This window comes from Dipodomys merriami, unplaced genomic scaffold (assembly GCF_024711535.1).
Source record: "Dipodomys merriami isolate MVZ:Mamm:240054 unplaced genomic scaffold, mDipMer1.0.p SCAF_26, whole genome shotgun sequence".
Lineage (NCBI taxonomy): Eukaryota > Metazoa > Chordata > Mammalia > Rodentia > Heteromyidae > Dipodomys > Dipodomys merriami.
In genome coordinates, this window is record NW_027204048.1 from 19455679 (window position 1) to 19468482 (window position 12804).

Sequence of the window (12804 nt, forward strand, 5' to 3'; positions counted from 1 at the left end):
TCTTCTATCTTTGAGTCCTTAACTCTTTTTGGGCTCAAGCCAGCCTTCAGATTCCCGCCGGTAGTGTATGCTTGAGGAAAGAGCTTTATGTTTATAATAATCTATATTTTTAGGAGACGGAGTCTTCAGTAGCTAAGGTGGCTATTGTAAGGTGGTTCAAGTTGGGGGTCTCATGTTACATTTTTGGAGCTTTTCTTCTACCCCCAGCACAGAGTCAAGCACACAGCAGATACTATATTACATAAAACCACGGCCAACCGCTATGGTTTCTTGGTGAAAGTCTTTTTGTTTTTTTTGACCATGAACTAGGTATGATTTGGAAGTTTACATCATCGATCTTCAAGTGAAGGCATCACGACTTCTCTTGCCTCTTCCCATCAGCCTGTCTCTCTTCAGCACTTGCGGATGTGTCTGGGCATGTTTTTCTCCTTCTGCCTCTCTGCCGTCTCCCTCTAGCTGGCATCGACTGTGATTCCTGCTACATGGAGTCCTCTTGTCAGCCGCTGCTGTCCTTGAACTGAACAAAACCCCCACGAGGAGGCCAGGCATGGAGTCACTTGCCTCAGTCTCCAGAGGAGTTGATCTCCCCTGACAAGGTTTTGTGTGGTTTTAGTGGCACGGTTAGTGACAGCCCGTGCGTGTGGCAGCACGTGACCCAGCTCCTTGCCACAAACTATGCTGTGGTCAGAGCCGTCACACGGTCAGAACAAGTTAATTCCACGCCAGCAGAAGGGCGGCCTCCGGAGAGGAGGCTGCGAGGTGGAGCGGGGCTGCAGCCGCCCAGGCCCCGGCTGACAGGCAGTGAGCCATTCCCCCAGCCCTGGAGGAAACAGACTTGGCAGCTCACGGTGGGAACGGGGCTGCTCCTGGTACTGCTGGGAATGACGGTTTCATCAGGGACTGAATTAAGCTCTAAGACACCTTGTCTGTTCCTGGCAGAAGCAGCAAACGGCTCTTGACCCTTCTCTGAGTTCTTGTTTTTCCCTTCAGAGTTAATGAGAATGATTATTAGGTAGATGCGTATTGGTGGGTTTCCCTGGAGACGGTAGCTGATGAGCTGTTGGTCTCATTAAGGAACATTTTCACACTGTGCTCCAAGAAATCCTGGGCTTCTGAGAAGCTGGGAGACAGGTGTGTGTCTCTTTGGAGAATAAAGTTCCCTGCGTGGATGGAGAGGGAGGAAGAGGTGCTGCGTGTGTGGCTTTCTGTGAAGGCAGAAGTTCTGAGAAAAAGTGACACACAGAGAATGGGACTTTTAGATTTTTAAGGCCACTCAAGAACAAAACATGGCCACTAAAGTAGGTTATGTGGGAAAACCCAACTCTGTTACCCATGGCAAAAGCCAAATTCACTCTTTAGATCAGGGGTGGATGACCAAAGTGTTTTTCTTATTCTGTTTCTGCTTTTTTCTATTCAGAAAGAGGGGAAATCAACCACATGGGACTTCGCTTGCACTTAAATAGCAATGAAAAGGCAAGACTTTAAAACAATATATTTGATGTAAAGATGCTGTACAGAGGGGTTACAGTTACATGAGTAAGGCAATGAGCACATTTCTTGTCGAGCGTTGTTACCCCTTCTTCTTCTTCTTTTTTTTTTTCTAATGGTACTATGTCTCTTGAGGATGTGTGATTTAGGCTGCTATATTTGGTTCTTACGAGTTGCTTCATTGCCTCTTGAAGTGCTGTTGAAAATTGTTAAGCAAAGATCAGGTTTTTTTTTTCCTTTCAGAAGAAAAGTATGAAGAAATCTCAAAAATTTAATAATACAGCTCCCATATGATCCAGCCTTACTATTCCGGAGTATAAACTAAAAGAATCGAAGGCAGCTTTCCATAGAAACACAAGCATATCATGTTTACTGTGGCAGTGTTCACAGCACTTGAGTCATAGAAGCACCATGGGTAGGGGCCCATTAACAGATGAATATGAAGAAAATGTGGAACATTTACACAGTGGATGGTTCAGCCGTGAGGAGGAATGAAATGAATGGATGAAAATGAAAATCATCATGTTAAGTGAAATAAAGACCCACCAAGACATGTTTTCTCTTTGTGGAGGTGAGGAAAAATAAGGCAAAATGAACAATAATAAACAGAAAACTAAGAGCATGAGTGTAAAAGTAGAGAGGTGGAGGGGCCAGAGGAGGGGGAGGAGGGGAAGGGGGGGAGAAGGTATAATAGACTGGGACCCAAGTGCATGATACGCAAGTGTGGGAAGGTCATGTGCGAGTTAAAATATGCCGGAGAACCCCAGAAAGATAGCCAAAAGGAGAAACAAAGGCTTGCTGTATTGAAGATCCAGCCAGATAAACGGATTCAGCCCACAAGTCAACTCAGCGAGGAGAAATTCCCTGAGAGTCATACTGGTGGGTCTGGTGATCCTAGAGTAGAATGCATCATATCTGTGGGTCCTATGAGTTCTTTTCTAGAAGGGACGAGAGATGTTCTCAAAGAAATTCATGGTAAAATGGCAAGGCAGCTAAGGAACCCAAGGTGAATACTGAGTTGTATGCCTAAGAGCAAGTCTGACGGTATCACACTAGTTTAATTCTCCTAAGCGCACGTTCCTGCGTTTCCTCTGTTCTAAGAATACAGCAGCTCCAAAAGACCAACTATTCTAACGCGAGTCACAGAACCTCGTGACATATCTACCGTTAGAGAAAGAGCGTCTTTTCTTGTGATTACTAATTGCAAGCAAAGTTCTTGGTGGTTATCCTTTGTTTCTCTCTCTTTCTGAAAAAATTAGGAAAGCCATTTTTCCATTTCTATCTCTCTCTTCTCCAGCAAACTTTGCTTCCATTTAACATTGCAAAATAAAAATATCTTGTGTGTGTGTGGGTATGCACGTGTGTGGGGGCTTGAATTTAGAGCTTCGTGCTCCCGTTTGGATTTTTCACTCAAGACTAGCACTCTCCCCTTTGAGCCACAGCTCCACTTTTAGCTGCCTGTTGATTAATTGAAGAAAAGAATCTCATGGGCTTTGGTGCCTGGGCTGACTTTAAACTATGATATTCAGATCTCAGCCTCCTGGGTAGCTAGGATTACCAGTGCCTGGCAAAAGTCTCTTAAGGGAAGCATTTCCCATATCCTCCAGGAGAAGACTTAGGTGCATAAATACACATTTTCAAAGTCCTTTCAGTACATTCATCAGGTGACATTTAAATATGCTCCCAATAAACTGTGACTCCCAATAAACTGTTGGGGGCTGTGTATTATGTCTTATTTCTTGGACATTGGTCAGCTCAGCGCCCAGAAAATATCTAGCAAAAGACAGCTGCTAAATCAATGGTTGAAGGCTACATGAATATGTTCTCTGTATGCTCTAGTATGAGGAAAAAAGTATGACTAGAGAGGGTGGAATTTAATTGGAGGAATTACAAGGGGTTGGCATTTGCAATACAATATGTACGTGCAACCCTCAGAAATACTACCAAGTTTTAAGTCAGACATTTGAAGAATAATAAGGACAATTAAAATTAAGAGGCCTAGCTGGGTGCCGATGGCTTACACCTGTAATCCTAGCTACTCTGAGATCTGAGGACTGTGGTTCTAAGCCAGCCAGGCCAGGAAAGTCCATGAGACTCTTCTCTCAACCTACTCAGAAAAAGCCAGAAGTAGTACTGTGGCTCAAGCGGTAGAGCATTAGCATTGGACAGAAGAAACTCCCAGGCTCAGAGTTCAAGTCCCAGGACCAGCAAAACAAAAACAAAAAACATGAGTCCTTTTGTGAGCTATGATGAGCACAGATTTGGGAAGTTGTCTACGCTCAGCACATGGCAAAGGTGTAGCTGCACTCCTAGAACATGGCCCCGTGTTCTCTGCTGAGGAATTCTATCTACCAAGACGCACATCCAAGGGGAATCAGACTGGCAAGAGAGAACTTGACTGCTTTCCGTCAGTGCAAATGTCCGGGGGCAGTGTGAAGTTTCGAGGTAGAGGGTTGATTGTACCATTATTTGGGAGAGAAGAGATTCCGCAGCCATTTGTGCCCTCCTCATTTTCGACTTTTCAGGTCTGTCATTTCCCCTCATTTCTGCGGCCACCCCTGTCCATATGTGGCGGGCCATTCTTGTCCTTGGTCCTGGAATGACCAATGTCTTCATTCTTCTCCTGTCTTTGCCCACGTACTCTCTGTTAGCTGGAGGAGCGGCTGCTTGTGTCATTCAGTGTCCACAGTAACCCATGACCCTTCCGCTTCACCTTCCACGGGGCTCCTTGACCCAACTCCCCTTCTTGTGTCTCCAGCTGAAATTCATACCCCTTTCCTTCCCCGCTCCCTTCCTCTCTGGCCTGTGCCTCGGCTCGGTATGAAAAAGCAGGAGAATTTAACACCCAGAAATGCTGGGAGCAGTCCCGAATGATCCTTAAGTAATCAACTCAGTGCTGATATTCTAACAAGGATAATGAGGAGCTAGGCTGGTATGAGAGTGTGCAGCCTTGCCAACCAGGCCGGGAGTATTCCCAGTAACGAGGTGAGGAAGGAGAGGAAGGGTTTGTCTATGGTAAGGAACAAGAATAGCAAAGAGCTGCACACTGACAGAGTCCTGTAATAATGGTAACTAAAAGAAAGCATGGACAGGTGTCTGTGCCTCACGCCTGTAACTGTAGCTACTCAGGAGGCTAAGATTTGAGGACTGTGGTTCGAGGCCAGCCTGGGTAGGAAAGTCCATGAGACTCGTGAGGTCCAAGAGGACTGTAGCTCAAGTGGTAGAGTGTTTACCTTGTGCGAATGAAACTCAGGGATACCATGTAGGCCCACAGGTCAAGCTCTAGGACCGGCCCAAGCAAAGAAAGTATGGTATTATGGGAAAAGGACAGGGTCTCAGCAGGCCAGCCCTTGCAGGGTATATTGAGAAATGTTTGTCTACTAAAGGAGACCAAGATATTTACTGATATGCTCACGTTGTATTTAATTATTTAAAAACAATTTTAAACAACTATTGCTAAACTATTTTAAGAAATATCTTTAAGTGTCCGTACAAAAGGTTTCAAGATGGCAGTTGATGCGTGGGATGCATCTTGATCAGTGTTATCCCTTCTAGCATTCTCTTCCAGCTCTTCACAGCTCTGTCATCCTGACAGTTGAATATTATAACTGTTGGGAGATTGGGATTTTACACAAGGGAGGTGGATAAAATATTTTGAAAAAAAAATCATTTTGTCTGCAGCAGGAATTTGTAGAAAGAGACTGTCAGGGTATAGGCAGAGAGAGAGAGAGAGAGAGAGAGAGAGAGAGAGAGAGAGAGAGAGAGAGAGAGAGACAGAGACAGAGACAGAGACAGAGACAGAGAGAGACAGAGAGACAGAGACAGAGAGACAGAGAGAGAGACAGAGAGAGAGAGACAGAGAGAGACAGAGAGAGAGACAGAGAGAGAGACAGAGAGAGAGACAGAGAGAGAGACAGAGAGAGAGAGAGAGAGAGAGAGAGAGAGAGAGAGAGAGAGAGAGAGAGAAGTGTTATAGTCATTCAGGTAAAAGATGCACTGGCTTGGTTTTGGTGACTGGGGGAGGATATGGAAAGTATTGGATTGATTTGAGGGAGGTTTTCGAGATGAAATTCATAGATAGCCCAGGGTAATGAATTTTGGAATACCACGTCAAAGGAAACTCGCAGGTTTTTGGCAAGGCTACTAGGTAGACAGCAGAGAGAATTCCTATAGAAGAAATGGAGGAAGAGAGACAGAATGGCAAAAGCTCAGCCCTGCAAGAGAAGAGATCAGCCACAAGCTCAAGGGATGTTGAATCTGGTCACAGAAACTTGAGGCACCTTGTAGAAGTTCATAATTAAAGCCAAGGACCCTGATGCAATTGCTTGGAGAACGAACATGGAAAACTGGCAAGAGAAATCATTGACTCATGCCGGGAAGAAAATTATTGAATTGGAGAGTTCTAGGTCCTAGTTGGGAGCGAGAAGATTACATGTGTTCTCTGGCTAACACACTGGGACCCGGTTTCTTTGCCTGGATGGTATCTACTCATCCTTCTGGTCTTGGCTGAAGTGATTTTTCAATGAGGAAATATACTTTATTTTTGATCTTTTATTTCTTTTTTTGGTGTCGCTACTGAGGCTTGAACTCAGGGCCTGGGCACTGTCCCTTCGTTTCTTCCTGTCAAGGCTGGAGCTCTGCCACTTGAGCCACAGCTCTCCTTCTGGCTGTTTTGGTAGCCACAAAAAGAGAAAGGAGTCTTATAGACTTTTCTGTGGGCTGACCTCAGATTTCCATCTCCCAAGAAGCTGGGATTGCAGGGCTGAGCAACCAGCACCTGGCTTTATCTCGATCATTTTTAGTGGTCTCTATTATCTTCATCATTATCTTTCTCATCATCTTTATCTTCCTACGAGACTGGTTGGGTGCTTTTCAGAGGTGCGTTTGTCATACCGAATGAGCACATCTTAGCACAAATCATTATGCTTTATGTTATTTCTTTTTTTCCTGCCAGAAGCTCAGACCTGAAAAAGCACCATCTTTATTTTTTGCACCTCTCCTGCACTGCCTAGCAAAGTGGCACACATTGGCGGAGGTGCTTAATGCATATTTCCTAACGGAAAAAATTAAGCACTGTTGACTTTTCTTCAAATTTGAGAAAACGTCTGAGTTTTACGGAGACTTTCCTTAAAGGATAAAGACAGATGATTTGCGATTATATGAGAAATATGTTGACTCTTCTCTGGAGCCAGTGAGGTCTTGGAAAACAGGCCATTTCAAGCTGCATGAGGTAGATAGTAGGAATACTGCAGACATTACACACTTATGTCAAAACAGCCGCTCAGGACACACACAGCGTGCTGAAGGACCATCATAGTTAGGTAGGTTTTAGGGCTCAGGGAGCCCTGGTTCATGCATTTAGGAGGAAAGATGTGGTTGTTATTGGTCCTATCCTGATTTAAACACAGATAAGTGGTTCCAGAATCTCTGATCTGAAAGCCTGTGAGTCAGATTTAGTTCAGATTTTTATTTTTATTGTTGTGTGTGTATGTGTGTGCCAGTCCTGGGGCTTGAACTTGGGACCTGGGTACGGTCTTTGAGCTTTTGTGCTCCAGGATAGCCCTATACTACTCTGAGCCACAGCCTTATTTCTGGCCTTTTCTCTGGTTAATTGGAGCTAAGAGTCCCACAGACTTCCCTGCCCAGGCTGGCTTGGAACCACAATCTTCAGATCTCAGCCTCCTGAGTAGCTAGGATGACAGGTGTGAGCCACTGGTGTCTGCTTGAATATTTTACTATGAGCAGAAATTACTGTGATGTGTCTGGCTTCCTGTTCTACAATATCACTCTGCTGAATTTCTTATACAGACAATAATAACAGTTAAATTTTTATCTTTTCTTCAGAGCTTCACAAACATACTAAGCTTTACCCTTACATCAGCTCTGGGAGATAGGAAAGGTCCCAAGTCCTATCTTGAAAGCAGATTTTTAAACTCGAGGCAAATATTTCTTATCTAATTTAAGATAGGTTCTCAGTTCTGAGGTGACACAGCTCAGGCATTTATATAATCTCTGTGATTGCATATCTGTTTATAAAATTTGACACATGACCTTGGGCAAGACACGAGAGTGGCAAACTTATGTTTTATTCATTTTCATAATATTTTCTGAATTAGAGATCTCTTTGTCAACAAAATGAGAGTTGAACTAGGATTCCAAAGACCTTTGTGTTTCCAATATTAGAAAATAAAACTGACATTAAACTTTGTGTGTGTATGTGTATGAGAGAGAGGGGGGCGTCCTGGGGCTTGAACTTAGGGTCTGGGTGTTGTTCTTGAACTTTTATGTTCAAGGCTAGCATTCTTCCACTTGAGCCACAGCTCCACTTCCAGCTATTTTGTGGTTAATCAGATCTCGGCTTCCTGCGTAGGTAAGATTATAGGTGTGAGCTACCAGTGCCTGGCTCCTATAAAAAGAATTTTTAGTTCATTGAAAAGGCAAAAGTGTGTTTAGGAAATACAGCTATGTTTTCCAAAATAAAAAAAAAATCAATTGATAAGAGTGCCATCAGTTGCCTTTTTTACAAACCTCTTTCATGTCTGGATCAACAGAGGAGCTGGATTTTCATTTCTGTTTTTGCATCCAGTCTGTGGCTCTGTGTTGTTCTGGTTGAAATATATGAGAAAAAGCAGCCACCCTAAAAGAGAGAGAGTTGGAAAAGGGGGAAATATCCACAGGTTTTTGTTCATACAATTGTAGGTGTTATTTGTGGATAGGATACTTGAAAACTGGTGGTCTCTGTGGAATGAGGACATGGTGAGCTTCTCTTACAATCTACTAGTCCTCTGTCTTTCACTTTGAGTGACTCATTTTCCCCCCATGATTGTGAAGGTCATGAAGACTTTTGAGTTATCCATTTGGGAAATACTATTTTACTGAATTTTGTGGATCTTCTAAATATTCAAATAGTTCACGATACAGAATCTCTTAGATTTTCATTAACATCTCCAGGTTTTAGTTTGCTTTGAATGAGGTATTTGTTAGATAGCCCAATGTAGCTTCATAATCTTCACGTCTCAGTTTTCCAGTTCCTGAGATTACAGGTATGTGTTTCCAGGCCCAGCTAATATCACTGGTAATAGTATTTAAGTAATGAGATGTTTAGACGCTAGTGATGGATTATCAAAATTAAACGAAATTTGCATTTTTCACTTGAATGCTTAGAATTGATCCATGGCAATAAGTACTGCCAATTATTTGACAGTGAGTGACAGGCTCACTTAGCTGATTTCTGATAAAATGCCTGCCAGTCCTGACGTCTGAAGAGCCGTGATAGGCCTGTCAGCCATTCTTTCAAGGTAACATGTTGGTCGTGACACACGTGGCTGGTAGAGATTGCAGTTTTGACTGCACACGTGATCTTTGGTGAGTGAACTGGCCCACTTAGACGCACAATGCAAGTGTGTTGGACTTACTTCCCCTGGTCACGGACTACGCTAAAAAGATGTGTACTCGAGGTCATATTTAACAATAATGATTTTGAGAGCCTATCAAGGACACTTCAGTGAACTCACTCACCTTCCCCTACATTTCTGCTGTTCTTAAACACGGAGTCCGTGATTTGTGCTAAGACAGCAGCTAGTTTTATCACCATGGATCTTGAGCCATCAAATCCAAATGACAAATAGTGTTAAGATGACCATAAACATGGTTATGACCTCTTTAGGCTCCCCCCTCTCCCCCTCCCTCTCTTCCCCCCCCCCGCCCCTCCATCTAGCCTCAGGAATCTCAAGATGACTGCAGACCACCCTTGAGAGCTTTTATGGACAGCAGACAGTCCATAGGAATTGCATTGCAGGATCGAGTGATGAGCTCAGGAGAGAAAACAAAAAGGGTCAAACTGGCTCAGGCCTGACTTCGTTGCATAGGGCTGATGAAACCACTAGCAGGACTGACGATGAAGTCTCTAGAATATTCCAATCGCATCAACAATTAAACCCAATCAACTCACAGCTCTGTCTCTCTTCTGTTCTCTCAAATTTCACAGGTATTTATTTAGACCTTGATCGTAGAGACTGATGTATGTTCCACTGTCCTCCCATTAACCCCCCTTTGACAGACTTTCTTGAATTAGAGATTAGCCCTCAGACTAAGCCAACAATAATGTCAGTGTAAGGGCTATGTGGGGCGAGCCTGAAGGTCCCACCCATTAAAATCTTCCCTTGTGATTTTTGTCCTATCAGGTGGATAGATCAGGATAAAGGCAATTGAAATGGAGGAGAGAAGCTTGCTGTATGTTGAATCAGCTAGTGAGAAAGAAGTAAGTTTCTATTGTTTTGAACATTGCATGTTTAGGTCTATTTGTTAAAGCAATTAGCCTACCCTAATACTGGCTTGGATAACCTTTTAATTAGAATTTGCAGTGATTTATCTTTCTCAGTGACATGTAAATTGAAACCTTACTAAAGACTAACATCATGAATACCTTCTTTCACAGAGATAGGCTGGAAAAGGATATCCCTATCTAAATTTATGACCAATTCTCCTTTTATATTCTTCAGCAAAAGATTCATTTCCAAATCAGTGGGACATTCAAGAAATAATGAGGAACAAGTATTTGTCCCTTAAATATTTGTGGAAATCCTGCACTGCATTAATACATTACATATGCTTCAACCCTAAAATGACTAGCCTTGCATACCCATGGGTGTAGACAGGGAATTAAGCAGGAAATTGGAAATGTATTCCATGAAAGATACAATGAGAAAAGTAATTGAAGATAAAGTATTATAAATAGGATGATTCACAAGCTTGAAAACTGCTTCCAAATCATGGATATAGTTTTTCAAGGGGAAAGTAATTGAGTAGGTTCCAAATGTAAAACTCTTTGGGGAATTGGTTCTTTTCCTAATTACTGAGCTTTTCTCCTTGGATTCTAACTCTGAAGCTAATTCCCCCTAGTGTCAGTTAGGTAGAGATGCAATTATAAGACATAATAGATATAATCCTGGATGTTATTAAACACACTTTTGCTTTCTCTTATTTGTATTCCATCCAAGTCAGCATCCCAAACAAGTAACAAGGCTATTTCCTAAATATTGTCGTATAACATAGCTTATGTTATATTATTATCTGTATCAAGTTCCTTGGAGCTGCTTCAACAGATTCATCAATGACCATTTCCTGTCTTAGCTATCCAAAATGATGGATCTCGCTATGATGATCTCGCTAGATTTTTAAAGATAATATTTGAATCAAATTACCATTAGATGACTGCTTTGAAAAATATGTCTAGGTACGTTACGTCTTTAACAAACGTTTATTGAGCCGGTATTATATGTTGGGTCCTGGAGATGCAAAGATACATAAGAAACGTGTGAAAGGAAAATCCACTGAGGAGCTAATGTGTTGGAACCATGCCCTGGACGAGGTTATGGAGCCCTAGACACTCTTGATAGTTCCACACAACCTCCATGGGTTTGGTGTGCGTATTTCGCAGCCGTGTACAGTCAGGGGGAGACATTCCTTTTTCCTAAGTAAGAACCTGAGCGTGTAGAAGGTTCCTTTGATCATGTGGTCCCTATCGAATCTTCCAGTGCTCCTCACGGAAGCCATGGGGTTGGGGAAAAGACTATGGCCCCTTGCACGCTCACCTTTTTTCACAAGTGACATGTCATTCTTGCCTCCATTTCGATTGGCTAAAGCAAGTGGGAGGATTCCATAGGGGGGAGCGTGGGAAGTAGAATCTTTCTGGACGTGTTGATGACCATCCTCTTGACAATTTCTTCCCTAAAGAAGCTTCTTAGACTCCCTGGACTGGCTCATGTCTTCTCTGAGCCGTGGTTGCACTAGATCTACTCTTTTTACCATCATGCTTTCTTTGGTGCTCATTTCTCCCAGAAGACCATGATCTTCGTGAGAGTCGGGGCTGTCTCTCTTCTGCATGGTCAGGACTTGTTTGTGGACTCATGGCCTGACAGGGCACATGGTACCCAGGCTCATTGGATGAATGGAAACACGAAGGGAGCTGCGTTTGTTGTTAAGGAGGGTAAGTTAGCCCAAGGAAGGAAGGAGAGAGGAGATTTGTAGACTGGGGAGTCATCGGGTCCAGAGGCCCCAGCACTCTGAGGCCAGGCAGTTTGGAGAAAGAAAATGGCAAAGCTTGTAACTTGTTTGCTTCCTGGAAAAGGAATTTTTTCCACCTGCATGGTTTCATTGCTGTTTTAGGAGGAAGTGAGCCAGGGTTCCACCACTAAAGCACTCGGGGATCCTAACCACTTCCCTCTCTATGTAGTACATCTTTAAGTTTGGCTGCTTTGATGAGCTGAGACCGCCGGCTGGGCCCGGCTTCTACACTGTGGATAAATGTCCACAAGGGGCAACCGACAGGCCACCAACCTCATTTTCACATGTGATTCAAGCCCAAACTTTAACCTTGCTCCCGAGGAGTGGATAATACATTAACACCTCAAACTACTGCACAAGCTTTCAGGGCACAGCACTATCTGTCGTCTCGTAGCTCTGAGTGTATCTCCCATTTGCTTCCGATCATCATGTCAAGGGAAATTATTTCAAATAAGAGGGTGAGGAGAGAGAGAGAGAGGAGCAAGGGGAGAGAGAATCTCAAATAGAAATGGAACTTGTCCCTTGGGGCACACCTTATAATTGTCCTCACCAGTCATCTTGAACAATTGGATTTGAACTCCATAGGAACTGGGCTTCCCACCCCTGCTCCCAATTAGGTACCCCCTCCCCAGAACCCACTGAAATTACTAGGCTGTTGCTGAGAAATAAAATGCTGGGACTTATAGCAGCAGTGTTTTCTCCAGGGTGGGAGCTGCTGGTGTTTGGTTAGAGCTCTCAATGGATACTTAGTGCTTGTGGGAGGAAAATGGAGTGATGGGCAGGGATGTGGGGGGCGGGGAGTTCACTTACATCACAACAGAACTGATCAGACCACAGCAATGGCAGGCTGTGTGTCGGCCCCTGGAGCACCTACCCTGCCTGAGTCACAAAGACAACTTGGTCTGCCCTCAAAGGAGCAGTCCTTGGCTGCTACTGAATATTTCATATGACATAAGGAAGTTTTTATTTAAAGTTGGGGAAAAAAACTTGTAGTGATTAAATCACACGACTTCTTGAATATATATTTTATTCATTGCCACACATTTACATTCTCAAAATGAAACAGATGATAATGACAACTTTGGATCATTTTATTCTAGCCACCTGAGCTACAAATAGTTTATACCTGTTCTAGTTATTCTAGTTACATGTGGCTATTTAAATTGAATTAAAATGAACTATCTGAAAAGTTTGCTTCCTTAAATGAATCACATTCAAATCTCAGCCATAAGTGGCCAATGGCTTCCATTT